Source organism: Spea bombifrons, chromosome 2 (genome assembly GCF_027358695.1).
Source record: "Spea bombifrons isolate aSpeBom1 chromosome 2, aSpeBom1.2.pri, whole genome shotgun sequence".
In the NCBI taxonomy this organism is placed as follows: Eukaryota; Metazoa; Chordata; class Amphibia; order Anura; family Pelobatidae; genus Spea; species Spea bombifrons.
In genome coordinates this window covers 15,512,002-15,526,092 of record NC_071088.1, presented here as the reverse complement: position 1 = coordinate 15,526,092, position 14,091 = coordinate 15,512,002, and the positions used below count along the sequence as shown (strand labels likewise).

The following is a 14,091-nucleotide window of genomic DNA, read 5'->3' as shown; positions in this document are numbered from 1 at the left end:
TGCCCCCAAAACAGCCCTGACCTGTCAAGGCATGGACTCCACTAGACCTCTGAAGGTGTGCTGTGGTATCTGGCACCAAGATGTCAGCAGCAGGTCCTTTAAGTCCAGTAAGTTGTGAGGTGGGGCTTCCATGCATGCATCCTGGCGCCATGTGTTCTCCAGGTAAGTGACGCACCTGGCCTTCCACATGAAGGCCACCTTCCACTGCTCTGTGGTCCAGTTCTTATGCTCATGTTCCCATTCTAGGCACTTTCAGCAGTGGACAGGGGTCAGCATGGTCACCCTGACTGGTCGTTGGATACGCAGCCCCATACACAACAAAATGCGATACACTGTGTGTTCTAACACCTTTCTATCAGAATCAGCATTAACTTCCACATGGCCGCCCATGACCCTGTTGCCAGTTCACCGCTTTTCTTTTCTTGGACCACTTTTAATAGGTACTGACCATTGCAGACTGGGAACACCCCACAAGATGATGGAGATGCCCTGACCTGTAGCCATCACAATTTGGCCCTCGTCAAAGTCACTTGGATCCTGCTTCTAACACATCAACTTTGAGGACATTTTTGCCTAATGTATCCCCCCCCCCACTAACAAGATTATCAGTGTTATTCACTTCACCTGTCAGTGGTCATAATGTTATGGCTGATCGGTATATGTTGGTACATAAACCAGAAACAGGGTCTAGGTTTGTATGGCCCATGATTACAAGTGAACAAAAGTGATACTTTTGTGTTAAACTGGTGGAGGTTGTGTGGTATTTACGAAAACTTTTTAGTCAACATACTGATTTTAAAAGAGCTGAGTAATTTACATAAACATTTTATTTGCCCAAACTAATTTAGAAATGTTTCCTTGAGCTGTCACATCTAAGATAAAACCACAAAAACGAATTATACACTTAAAATAATCTATCATTTGTGTTATTATCATTTATAGTGTTCCGTTTTTAAATTATTCAGATTTATATATTCCAGATCTGATGTCTGCCAAAGGCATAGTCACTGCACTTAATGAAAATTTCCTTTCATTTCACACAATCCTTGTTTGCAAGCACACCAGCTCCTACTCCCAAACTAAGCGGAGCGATGTTACAAGCATGGCCAGTCCGGGACCAAATGGCATCCCAGGCACCCATTGCTACAAAATCCCCATTTCCTCAATGTTAATAGATAAATAGCAACATGTTCCACGAAAATGGTTTTGCAGACTGACAAGAAGCGCAGCATAATATGCAAGCTGAGCTAGGCCAAAGTACTCAGATGATTTATAAGCCAATATATATAAAGCAATTGATTTATTTTGCGGTTTAGGATGAGTACTAAGAGGCGTGTGATTTATATATACACTCAGTGAGGTAACTCTAGGCCTGAAGGTCTACTTATATACAGAAGAAGCAGCTCATTGAGGTTAGAAAATATTAAATAAGGGGTTTATTCTAAAAAAGGGACGTATTAGGTATGCAGCCCTTTATTAACCTGTAAATTCTGTAAAGCTCCTTGCTCTGTTGGCTTGGAGCCAAAATATCTAAAATATAACCGTGATACATATAAAAAGAAAAGACCAGCGCAGGGAACTTTTAATGTCTGCATTTTGTCTTAATACACATTACAAATCTTCGGTGTATACGTCAACCTCGTTTGGCCTGGATCTAAAAAGATTTATATAGAGCTGGTTAAGCCACATGCATCGTTATTGAGCTCTACGAAAATATTTTGTAATATTTGATTGCCCCCCTTACATAATTTTGATCTTATGTTAAGCCATCTGATTGGGACTTTACAGAGACACAGGGTGATAAAGGTCATCATTTTAAAACATATGGACTTATGGACCCATTTGATTCCAAGCACAAACTATGATGACCTTAGGTTGAACTGAAAAGTAGAACTAAATTTATGTGTCCACGCCACAGTAGCCTTTCAGCTTAAAGACAGGTGTCAATAAAATTCATTAGAATGCTGCTAAATGGAGACAGCTAATATAAATCATTACTTTGTGTGGATTGTGGGTGGCTGGGAGTCGCCACCACAATCATTCAAAGTGTCTGACCTTTCCTACACAATCATTAAGCTCAGATTTATGCGTACATCCGAAATATAAATTGTAATCCATAGTTAAAGATTTCTACACAAGAGTTAAACTTTTTATTGCAGTGGGCTGGACATTTATGATTAAAATGCCAACGGTGAAGAATTTAATTCTATGCTTACAGAGATCATTTTCACAACTTGTAATAAAGCATTTAAATTAATCGTCCAAGCTTAGTGCCAAAGAATGCAAGTTCTGGGTATGAAAAATAAATTGTACTGTACTTATATTAATTATTATGATCTGGAGGAATCCATGGACCATACATAACTTAACCTGTTTGCACTCCTGGGTCTCCGGGTCACTTTTTTTCTCCGGCCTGGGGGAGCTTTGTTTAGGCATGTTCACTGCTCCATCTTCCCTCTTACCCAAAACTGAAAGTCTCACAGAAATAACTTTGTGTTCCACAGACCAACTGGGGCCTTCATGCGGGAAGAAGTTTGATGAATGACCTCCTAAGGCTTGAAGACACAAGGGCTTTTATAAGGGAAAAAACACTATGTAGTGGTGGTACAAAAAATGTCATATTTGTTTTAAAAGTTGCTTTATTCTACCTTGTTTGAGAGCATTGCACCTATAGTGAATGTACTTTCAAAGGGATAGTCTGGTGTCTCTAAGAACCCCCTAAACAAACAAATAAACACATGCAAATGAAATAAAGTAAATTCAAACAAAAGCAAAAGAAGGAAGTACAGATTCCTACACCTCTGTGTCCCAATGTTTTATGTCACTGATTGGCTGCTTGGAGCTGCCAATCAGACGCAGGAAGGGACTCCAGTTGAAATCAGAACAGACCCCCACACAAAGAATTTAGTGAGCAAGAGCTGGAAATGATTGGAGGTAAATATGTCGCATGCACAGTGCGTGTTCTGCTGAACAAATCTTGTGCATGGAAAAAAGCATGAAAAGGGAAAATGCAAATTGGGGAATTCTCCCTTTTTAAAAGGGGCACATTTAAATTTATAGGGACCGTCCAGTTTCCATATGCATTAAAGTGCATATAATGACTTGTGTCCCTTAAAGTACTTTCTGAATTCCCAAGTAATATATATGGCAAATGCTATAAATCACCCTGCAAAACAATGCTCTCCATAAGGAATATCACATTACATTTTCAAAAAATATCACAATGTAAAATTTTTACATTTAAACAAAGTCAGCTAATAAAAGAACATATTTCACAAGAGTAATCACATTCCCCTGGTATTAGGTCCCTATATTTTATAATATAATTTGTTTATCTATGTACATTTGCATTATGTTATTGATTAAGACAATTTCAAACAGATGCTCATCGAAGTACAGAGATAAGCAGAGTTTCAAAAAACTAGGCCCAAAATATACAATCCCCATTGTTTTCCTGCTTTGTTTCAAAATTTTAAACGGATCTAATTAAGGAAGCCAAATTAAAAAATAAACACTCTTAATAATGGAAAAATGGATAGTGAAGGAAAAGGTTATTCAAAAATCAATACTTTGGCCTGCTGCACGGTTTGTGAGGCACCACGATGCCAGACTTCATGGCATCCATAATAATCTGTTGCTAGCTATGTGTATATCACTGTGCAATGATTTACAGTATGTGGAAGGAAGCATTCTGATGTTCCAAGTACAGTTATATATCACACATTTATAAAAGGAAAGCACTACCACTGAAATCAATGGTAGCACTTAACACACATGCCCACGCAATTCTCACCAAGCCAGCACTGAAGCTGACTCGCGGTACCGCGTGCCAGCAGGTGCCGAACACATCTCCTCCACAGCAAACAGCTGGAAGTGGGGAAAGGTGTAGATGCTTAAAAGAAAACCTCCATGCATTCGCAAAGGGGGCTTCACGAACATGTAAATGAACATCTCAGATATCAATAGTTAGTTATGCAATGTACAGGCCATGAGGTCCCTGCATATATAAAAGATAGCAAACATTAAAAAAAAATAATTCTGTAATTAAAATACATTCTTCTTCAAGTGTCTACCTCTGTTACACACAGCTATCAATAGGTCACAAAGCCTAATAAACCACGCATCTTATCCCCCCCCCCCTCTTGGAATATTTGAACTGTCGTAAGTTATGAACTGCTCTAGAAATACAAACACCCATCACACATTTCTCATAAGAGGCTACTTCCTATGGAAGCAGTAAGGGTGTTCTTAGTTTTTCACACATGGCTTCTCCATTTTGGCTTTTATTTTTCTTAAATAAATCATGAAACAGTGTAATATGTCATGTGTTGTTGTTCATCTGAGGTTGTAGTTACCTAATTTTTAGACCTGCTAGGAACAGATGATTGTTAATATGTCCTGATATGTAAAGCCATAGAATTCAAAGAGGGCATACTTTCTTTTTCACACAACTGTAGATACTGCCATAATAGTTTCTGTATAATTAAGTTTTTGCTCAGGGGCTCTTAAAAACCTAGAGCCACCTCTGACATTATCATTCCTTCTAAAAAGATAAATGTTCTCTGAAAGAACATTTGCGTGAAAGTACAATAACATGTTTCACAGCAAAACAGTTTGCCGGAGTAATGTGCAGTAAAGCACTATATAACATACCGTATTGGCTCGGCTATAGGCCGCCCCCGTATATAGGCCGCACCCTAAATGTTTGGTGCTTTTTTAAAGAAAAAGTTTTTTTCTTTAAAAAAGCACCAAAAAAACATGCTGCCACTCTGGCCTTCCCCCCCCCCGATATATGCTGCCACTCTGTCCCCCCCCCCCGAGATATGCTGCCACTCTGTCCTCCCCCCCCCGAGATATGCTGCCACTCTGTCCCCCCCCGAGATATGCTGCCACTTTGTCCCCCCCAACCTATGCGGCCACTCTGTCCCCCCCCGAGATATGCTGCCACTTTGTCCCCCCCAACCTATGCTGCCACTCTGTCCCCCCCGAGATATGCTGCCACTCTGTCCCCCCCCGACTTACCAGAGCAGACTCCCGGGTGTCTTGCGGGGCAGGAGGGGGACATCTATGCACATTGTGTATACAACTCCCGGTGCCAGCACTCAGCGGAAGTGCCGGCACCGGAAGTTGTATACGCGTATTGCGTAGATGTCCCCCTCCGGCCCCGCAAGACACCCGGGAGTCTGCTCTGGTAAGTCGGGGGGGGACGACAGAGTGGCAGCATATCTCGGGGGGGAGGACAGAGTGGCAGCATAGGTTGGGGGGGACAGAGTGGCAGCATGTGGCAGAGTGGCGGCCCTGCAAGACACCCGGGAGTCTGCTCTGGTAAGTCGGGGAGGGGGGATGTAAAATGCATCATGCGGACGTTCACCGGCAGCGACGCATCGCCGCTGCCGGTGAACGTCCACGCGATGCGCTTAGACAACCTCCCGTGCCGGCACTCCCCCCGTGGGAAGTGCTGGCAGGGGAGGCTGTCTGAGCGTATCAGACAGTAGGATACAGGTCCCTTGCACCGCTGCGGGGGATCTGTATCCTAACCCCGCTGCCTGCCTGGCGCCCGGGACTGCATGTCCCGGGCGTCGGGCGCTAGACCCCGAATATAGGCCGCACCCCCCCTTTAAAGACTTAAAGTGGGGGGAAAAAGTGCGGCCTATATTCGGGCCAATACGGTAATTATGTTTAAGCTTTTTTATTGTGGTAAATAAAGATGCAATTTTTTAGCACCAGGTCCCATCCTTGCCACACATAATTTATGTTTTGTTTTGCCATTTCTTCTATGCGTTTTTTTAAAAAACATTAAAAAATAGGTCTATTACTACCTCTATCTCTATACATTATCTGGGATATCTCCTGCAAGAAGGGCTGAGCTGTCCCTGAATAATGCATAGGTAATGTGGGACATTTGTTAACGCTTTCATCTCTGATTTAACAATATGCATTATGCAGGGCCAACTTGGCCTCTCTTGCGGGAGAATGTCACTGGTGTTTATCCTTGAGAATGCATTGTAACAACAGGGAGTTGAAATATTCAGATCTCCTGCATACTCCCTCTGTAGTGAGTAAACCATAGTAGATGGGTAATATTGCCTGTATATAAACTTTTCCTGCAATTTTGTTTGAAATGTAACAAGCGTATTATATGTGGGTGTATTATACCCAAGAGCTCATGGTAAATGAAGCTGCCATTTAACACAATTGATCAATGGTCAGTGAATCTGTACGTGGAAATACTGGACTCTGTAAACCATCTGTCAAACAGTAGCATAATGAGTGTCTCAATCTGATAGAGACAGTGTGCCGCTGAAATCCTGTTATCAGGATCAAAGAACCGAAAGAAATGGCTTATGTAATACAGATCTTGCCGAAGCGCAGACGATGGTTACGCAGAGGAATGAAGCGTGTGAGTTTAAGTACAGATGCGGAAATAGAGAGATTAACTCTTCAGCTGTCTGATGGCAAAAAAAGAAGGCAAATAATCGAATGTAGGAGGTGGAAACCAAATATATTATAGGTGTGCAAGAACTCATAATACATATGAAATACATTTCATTGGAGTGTTTTGGTAGATCTTGCATTATGGAAAAGGAAGAAAATTCCAAGGTGTCTTCAGTCCTTTATAGCAAAATAATCTAAAAATTAAATAATTTCTGGTATACTTAAAACGTATTTCTTTAAAAGTAAAATTTAAATTTTTATGCTTTACATTTCAGGTTTCAGGTCAACATTATTGCTGTATTACTCCTGTATGAGCATTGAAACTTGACATTAAATGTAAATGTGGAGGCTATCGAATGGTTTTGTAGGTATCTGTATTTACGGTGGGTTAATATGGCATCGGGGCTGGACAGTTACTTAATATGAGCCTAGCAGCAGTGGTTTAATTGGAACAAGGAAAGGCAATAAAGAAAGATATTCTTACTAAGAAGGGTACCATCATTAATCATGGCTAACTGTGATAGACAATGGACCAAAGTGGCAACCATTTGTGGTGGTGGGGTGTAATAAAAAAGGAGTACGATACAATGTTTGAAATGTTTTCCTATCACCAGAGTCACCATCATACAGTTCCTGCAGACTGGAGAATTCAATTGTTTGTCAGAGTGATAAAACCACTTTTCATCTTTGATCCAGAATTATTACTTTTTATATATAACATCCAATATGTGGAGTAAAAATTGCTTAGAGTTAATATTAGCTAAGAGTGAGGTTGTGTAGATGAGAGGGTCGTTGAGCCAATGAGCAATAGTGAATTTCATATAGGTGAAGTGTATGGAGTTTACTTTAGGTAGAGATGCTTAGAACTGAAAGATGACCAAGAGGGACATGGTAGGGTGGCTCAGAATTGAAGATGACAGTGACCACTCTCCTTGAACCTGTGCCGTTGTTTAGCCACAGGCAAAGCTGCCATGGGAGATAGATGTGCCAGACCTGAGAGTGTCGGAGGACTGGCATCATTTGCAGATGATAAGAAAATGACAAAGCTTGAGGTGAACATGTCACCCCACATAGGCAGGTCTTCAAAAGTTAAGCAGTTAGTGGGGAGAAGGAAAATGTGAGTTAGGATGTAGGAATGAATGTATTTCTAGAAGGTAGTAGTATTATATTTTCTAGTCCTTTCATACAAATGTTTCCTCTTCTGATTTTTTTTATAGGTAAAGAAAGAGCAATACTAAACTCGGGGCCGGCCCGACAATGTAGACCCGAGTGGGGCAACCGCTCAAAGCGGCACTTTTGAAGGGGCGGCACTTTGCCACCCCAAGCCCTTTTTTTTTTTTTAAAGCGAAAGAGAGAGAAAGGGGCGCCGAGTGGTTTTCGCTTACCAAGCTGTCAGTACCCGCTCGGTGCCCCTTTCTCTCTCCTCTGCGGCGAGTCTCCCTGTTCGGTCTCGGTGCCGGCTTGTAATGCTGAGTGCCGAACAGGGAGACTCGCCGCAGGACTGCTGAAAGCAAGGTAAGTACAAGGGGGGGGGAGAGGAAGGGTAGATAATGGGGGGGCGGCAGGGATGGAGGGAGAGGAAGGGTAGATAATGGGGGGGGCATGGACAGAGGGAGAGGAAGGGTAGATAAGGGGGGGGCGGCATTTTAAAATTCGCCCCTGGCGGCATTTTGCCTTGGGCCGGCCCTGACTAAACTGTAATGTATTTAAGAAACAAGAACTAAGCTGAGCAGTTAAATTGTGCAGTTTGATACCCACATTCCCTATATTGTACAAATTTAGGAAAAGGAAGCTTTTCTTAATAGAGAAATCCATGCCAAGAAGATCTATAATGAGAAGGGATGATAACAGAAAGGCAACTAAAGTGGATACAGTATACATAAACACAAATTATTTAACTATATTTCTCGTAAATCTTCTATTGATAAATAACATAATAATCAACCAGGAGCTTTGCTAAAACGACCTACTGTTGATTTTTGTTGCATTTTTATTATTTTTCTTAAAAATAGCTAAGAGACCTAAATAAGTTCAGTGATTTATGATTCAGGCCTACGATTCCTGGAACTCAAACAGTGAGATATGAATTTGCTGTTAAAGGAATGAAGGATTGTGTATTGCTCTGCAATTCCATGATTCTCTCCTAGATAAAACCCCCTCTTAATACATAAAATAAATCTGCTCCTCACTGCTGAAATCTGCTAATCAGATTTCTCCATGGATCGATGGTCTCCCTATTGTGCATTTTAATTTGATTGGCATGTGTGCATCTACAAATCTTTCTCTTCCAAAACGATACCTGACTTTTTAACTCCTAACAGACAAGATATAAAATAGGACTGGCTTATATTTATCTATGTTTATAGAGGGCCCATCTTTAATCATTGTAATATTTATAAATATATTACAGTAATTACAGAACTAGTATTTCTTCCTACACAAACTCACTGTCAAGGTCGTACTTAACAACTGTCCCACACCAGAGGCATGTGTGGCTCCACTAATATGTGATGTTATGCAAAGCTATGGGTGGCTTATCTCTATTTCATCTCTGTATGACCAAAGGTATGTGGACACCTGACCATCACACCTATAGGAGGTTGTTGGATATCCCATTTCAAAACCCTGGGCAAGAACTTGTGGAAAGCCTTCCCAGAAGAGTGGAGGATATAACAGAGCTAACTAAGAACTTAGGAGCCTAGCCCAAACCCTGTGATATAGCTCTAAACCATTATCGACCAAACTTTACAGTAGGCACTAAGCATTCCGGTAGGTAGCGTTCCCCTGGCTTCCACCAAACACAGATTAATCAATCAGACTTCCAAATAGTGAAGCGTGATTCATCACTCCAGAGATTACATTTCCACTGCCCCAGAGTCTAGTGGCGGTGTACTTTACATCATTCCAGCCAACGCTTGGCATTGTGCATAGTGATCTTTGGCTTGTGTGTAGCTGCTCGGCCATGGAAACCCATTTCATGAATTTGGAATTCTGTAGTGAGCGATGCTACAGAGGACAGGAAACTTGTTCCCGCTACATGCTTCAATAATCGGTGCCCCCCCCCTTTGTGAGTGTGCATGGTCTACTGTTTCAAGGCAATGCCGCTTCACAATATAAGGGCTTACAGTGGACCATGGCAGATCTAGCAGGACAGCAATTTCATGAACTGAATTTTGCAAAGGTGGTAACCTATGATGAATACAGTACCACGTTTGAAGTCACTGACCCATTCTACTGCCAATGTTTGTCTATAGAGATGGCTGCCAATCTCTATACACCTGTTAGTAATGGGTAGGGCTGAAAAAACACCTAAAGTCAATAATTAGGAGGGGGTGTCAACATACTTTTGGTCACTTAGTGTATTTAATGTGTCCATAGAGCTCATCTTTTGTTATCAATATACTACATTACCCTAATAATGCTAGGGTAATAAGATCACATTCTTGAACTTTGCACCAAAATCTCTTTTTATTCTTATCCCCTCATTGAGAATCATTTCTCAGCTCATTAAACCTTTTGTTTAAAACCTCTAAGTAGATAAATCTATAAAATGACATGTAATATTTTGTACTGATAAATAATAATAATGCTTGTGATAATAATAGTTGTAATAGAAACCAAGTTTCCTTTCTTGTTTGGCTTGTTTTCTTTCTCTTTATCTATTCTTTTCTCTTAGTAGTTTCCTAAACAGAACAGTATTCAATAACATCTGCACAATTATTTTAATATTGTGTTATAATCACAGGAAAACAAATTACGTTTTATTTTGTTATAAAAATGGACACATTATTTTTTCGTGAATATCCGTTATTGAAAGCATCTGCCACATGCTGTCAATAAATGCTTCTTCAATCTCTTTATAAAGAAAAATAAATAATGGAGTCAGGATATACTTCCTGCCATCTGAGTTTGTAGGTCACCTCATTACATGTAAATATCAATTCCTTTTAAATGATTTATCCTTTTCCCATCAGACCTACGTCTGAACATATCAAACATTTCAAAGCCGGCTAGTGCTCCTCAAATCGAAACTGCGGTGAGTCAAGGATTTAAAAATAGCAAATACCGTAACAGCACTAATAACCAAACATTCAACAATCAGAATTAGGAAATAATTCAAATCTGAGTAATGTGAATCATTTTAAATCAAATTAAACCAATTTGAATCATCAGCCTAGTAAGCAATATATTTTCTGATAGTCCTTTTTTTCTTAAAGGAACACACATTAATGCACATGATAGCTGAAAGGTCCCTTTAAATTTATGTGGAATCTGCCATATGCATTTGGTCCTTTCCCCAATCCCCGGCTATTTTCAGTGCAGAGAGCCAATCACTCTCTGTGTGTAGTCATTGCAGTTTTTCAACTTTTAAAGTTCTCATTGGCAGTAGATTTAACATAAAATGTCAGCTTCTTCTAAAGTTTAGTGGCACTTTAAAGAAATCTTGATACCACTGTGCCATTTTTATTTGACTCTTTATAATGTGGGGGTTAGGATTCTATTCATGTGTTTTCATATAGAGGTGGCACAGCTGGCTAAGCAGAAGGTGGCTCTAGAGTTTTACTACACTTGAGAATATGCAAAGCCTGACCACAGCCACTGATCTTTGAGAATGTACAGCCTATGACCTAGCTTTATTTGATTTCACAGATGTGAAAAGCTACTGGTGGTAACCTTTCTTTCTCACCACCCATAGGTTTAAAAGTAGAGGATCCAGCCCCAGGAATAACTTGTTGAATAACTCTCCACTATGTATGGGCTTAGCTTATGATACCCAAGACCCCTGTGCATATGCCCTACATCATTTGTGCTTTTTTCTGATTAAGTTTAGTTCGAGTTCAAATAATTTTACTTATGTTAAAAACATTTTTTTTAAAAAAAGCTGATCAGGTTTTGAAAAGTCCTCCTATCACCTTACCTAATGGAATCTCTCTGTTGCCAGGTCCATTCCAAGCTTTTTGTGGATACATATTCCTGGGAACTTGTCAGGTTTGATCTGGAGTGTCCAGGGGAAGATTTTTTTAATCAGTTTCTTTAATCTCACCCAGTCAGTTTCGGTCTACCTCTTGCCCGCTACCTGTTACCCTCGCCTACTTCCTACCCTATAAAGTCCAACAGGCACCCACAGTACATGTAACTAACCATACCTCATACAAGAGGGGGCTCTGGGTAGTCATCCCTGGGACGTTCCCAGCTATGGTGATCAGATCAATTTTAAGACTTTGCAGGTTTTTATACAACCTCAACATCTTAACCTTATCTGGGTAATGGTAAGAACCATGCATCATGCTGCCATATGACAGCTGCTAAGCAAGCCTTATGGTGTATTATTGTATACCAGATGTCCCATAGGCACCAATGACTTGCACAACACACTAGGGTTCTTCATTGATCCCTCATTGATCATTGGGATCCCAGATCGGTGTAAGAGACCTGTGTAAGTGTGACCTGTATTTCTAAAAAGATCATGATGATATCACATCAATGTAGCTTTTTCCTAAGGGCTTTTATTATATGTCTTCCTCTCCTTAATGCTTTGCTTCTGGGTTCTTTAAAGGGATTCTCAAGTGTCCCAGGCATGAGCCTCACCAAGTAAAGCATGTATAAATACTTTTTAAGTACTTCAAATCGCATTTGCTTAAATGAAATAATTAAAAATAAACTACTTACCTTATGGAGAACTTGCAGCAACACGCCACATCCGTGATCTGATGTTTTGCTCCACTGATTTAGTGGGAATAAACGGAAGCACATTCTGCACATGCGTGACTTGACTGGCGGTAAGTATACTGTATGCCAGGAGATGTATTCAGCCAACGGGGACCACATGAAAATTTAAAGAGACCACTCAACTATCATATGCATTAAATGGCATTTGATGGCTGGACTGTCCCCTTTGAAACTAGACTTGAACCACCTAAGAAACATTTCCCACTACAACATATAATTCTATCTATCATCTGAAGCAATTTCCGCAGGATTTTAATCTGCTACTTCCCAGTGATTATGGTTAAAAGAAAATCTGCTGTGAAAAACACTGCACTAAATTTTACCCCCCCCATCCAGCTGATTTCCATGGAAATGTTATTGTTAATAATACATAAATCCGATGGTTTACTTACTTGTAGACAAAGAAACGTTAATAAATGGAGCAAACATGACATAAAAAATAAGGAAAGGAATGTGGTTTTCGTTATCAGCCTGGCAGCTGGGATTCAAAAAGTAAATTAATCAAAGTAATAATGGAGTGGATAACCAAACAAACCATGCAACCTCTTCCCAGTAGCTCTGCACCTGATGTCAATAAAAAATGAATACATGCAGATAATTTAGTCTATTTTTAACTGGCCAATCCCAGTTTAAACAGTTCTAGAAAAGCCAAGATTCCCCTTCAAACGTTATTAAGCAACCATAATAAAATATATTAGAATTTAGAACATGCCAGCATACAGAGCAGCACGTAAGCGTAGCACGGTTTATTAACCCTTTGTATAATAGACTGAAGAGCAACTCTGGCATTTAAACTGTAAAAAGACGACTATTTAGAATGATTTGAATGGGATTTCGTCCAAACACAAAATATTCCAGAATCTAAAATTCAAATGCGGAAGACATTCAGCCTCTTAAAAGATCATATAAAAAAAAGCAAAAAAAAATCTTTAATCATATGAGTGCCAAGGGAGTTAGCAACACATTACTTTAAAGCTGCTGTACTTTACCCGCCAGACGCTCACACCAATGGGCGATAAATGAATTAAAGTGTATTTGATATTATAAGTTCTAGGATGCTCTTTGCACCTTCTGACCTCAAATGCACAACAGGACATCCGATTGCCAGCGTTTTCACTGCTACCATGGCTGGAAGCAATAACTGTCACCATGTCACATTGGTATCTATCACAACTTGATGATTGACATATTAAGTAGTAACGTCATTCATCACATTGCAACCAAACAATATTAACTGTAGGGTGATAGCTTTAGTTTCGACCTTTGTAAATAGGCTCCATAGAGTTATTTTATTTTGCAAAATCACATACTCCTATACACAATAAAAAGAGTTGACTTGTACCCCCTAGGCAAACAATCAAGTGTGGGCGATAAAAAGTCACACTAACACATCTCATGTGAAGACATTGCATATATTTTGTACATAAATGTATTGCTTATGTATTTGAATGTAGTTGGAAAATCATTCTGCATGTGTCTTTAAAATAGTAACAATACCATTACTACTAATGCTGAGGACAGTAAAAATAATAATACTAATAATAGTAATAACACAAAGTCAATTACCTTTGTTCATAATCCAGGTGATGTCAAAAGATAGCTTGATACAACTTTGTTGCTGCACATCCAAAGCAAAATGATAAAATATGAAAATACTGTCTGCGTTGAACTCCAATGCAAGGTTTGTTATTTCTTGTGTGTGTTCAGAGGCTAGAGTACATCAGTGTGGCAGGCCTCCAAGTGTATGAGAAGACAAGGCAAGAGACTGTTGGTTAATAAGGCATGTACTATATAGAATGACTAGCAGCCAGCCCAAAAGCTTATTGCTCTGAATGGGATGTTACAGCATTCCAGGAGCTATCTCACAGCAGGTTCTCTGCTGCCACCTACTGGAGAGCAACAGTATTACTAGGAATGTAGGTTATG

General features: G+C 40.0%; 1 protein-coding gene across 3 annotated transcripts in view; it reads right to left on the bottom strand.

The window, feature by feature from the left end:
• HTR1F (5-hydroxytryptamine receptor 1F) overlaps positions 1 to 13,918 on the bottom strand; it is a 68,360-nt gene extending 54,442 nt beyond the window's left edge. For all 3 annotated transcript variants that reach the window (XM_053457378.1, XM_053457379.1, XM_053457380.1), the window contains exon 1: positions 13,732 to 13,918. The gene's annotated coding sequence lies outside the window, so the exon portion shown is untranslated. The remainder of the gene's footprint in view (positions 1 to 13,731) is intronic.
• Positions 13,919 to 14,091: the final 173 nt, after the last annotated feature.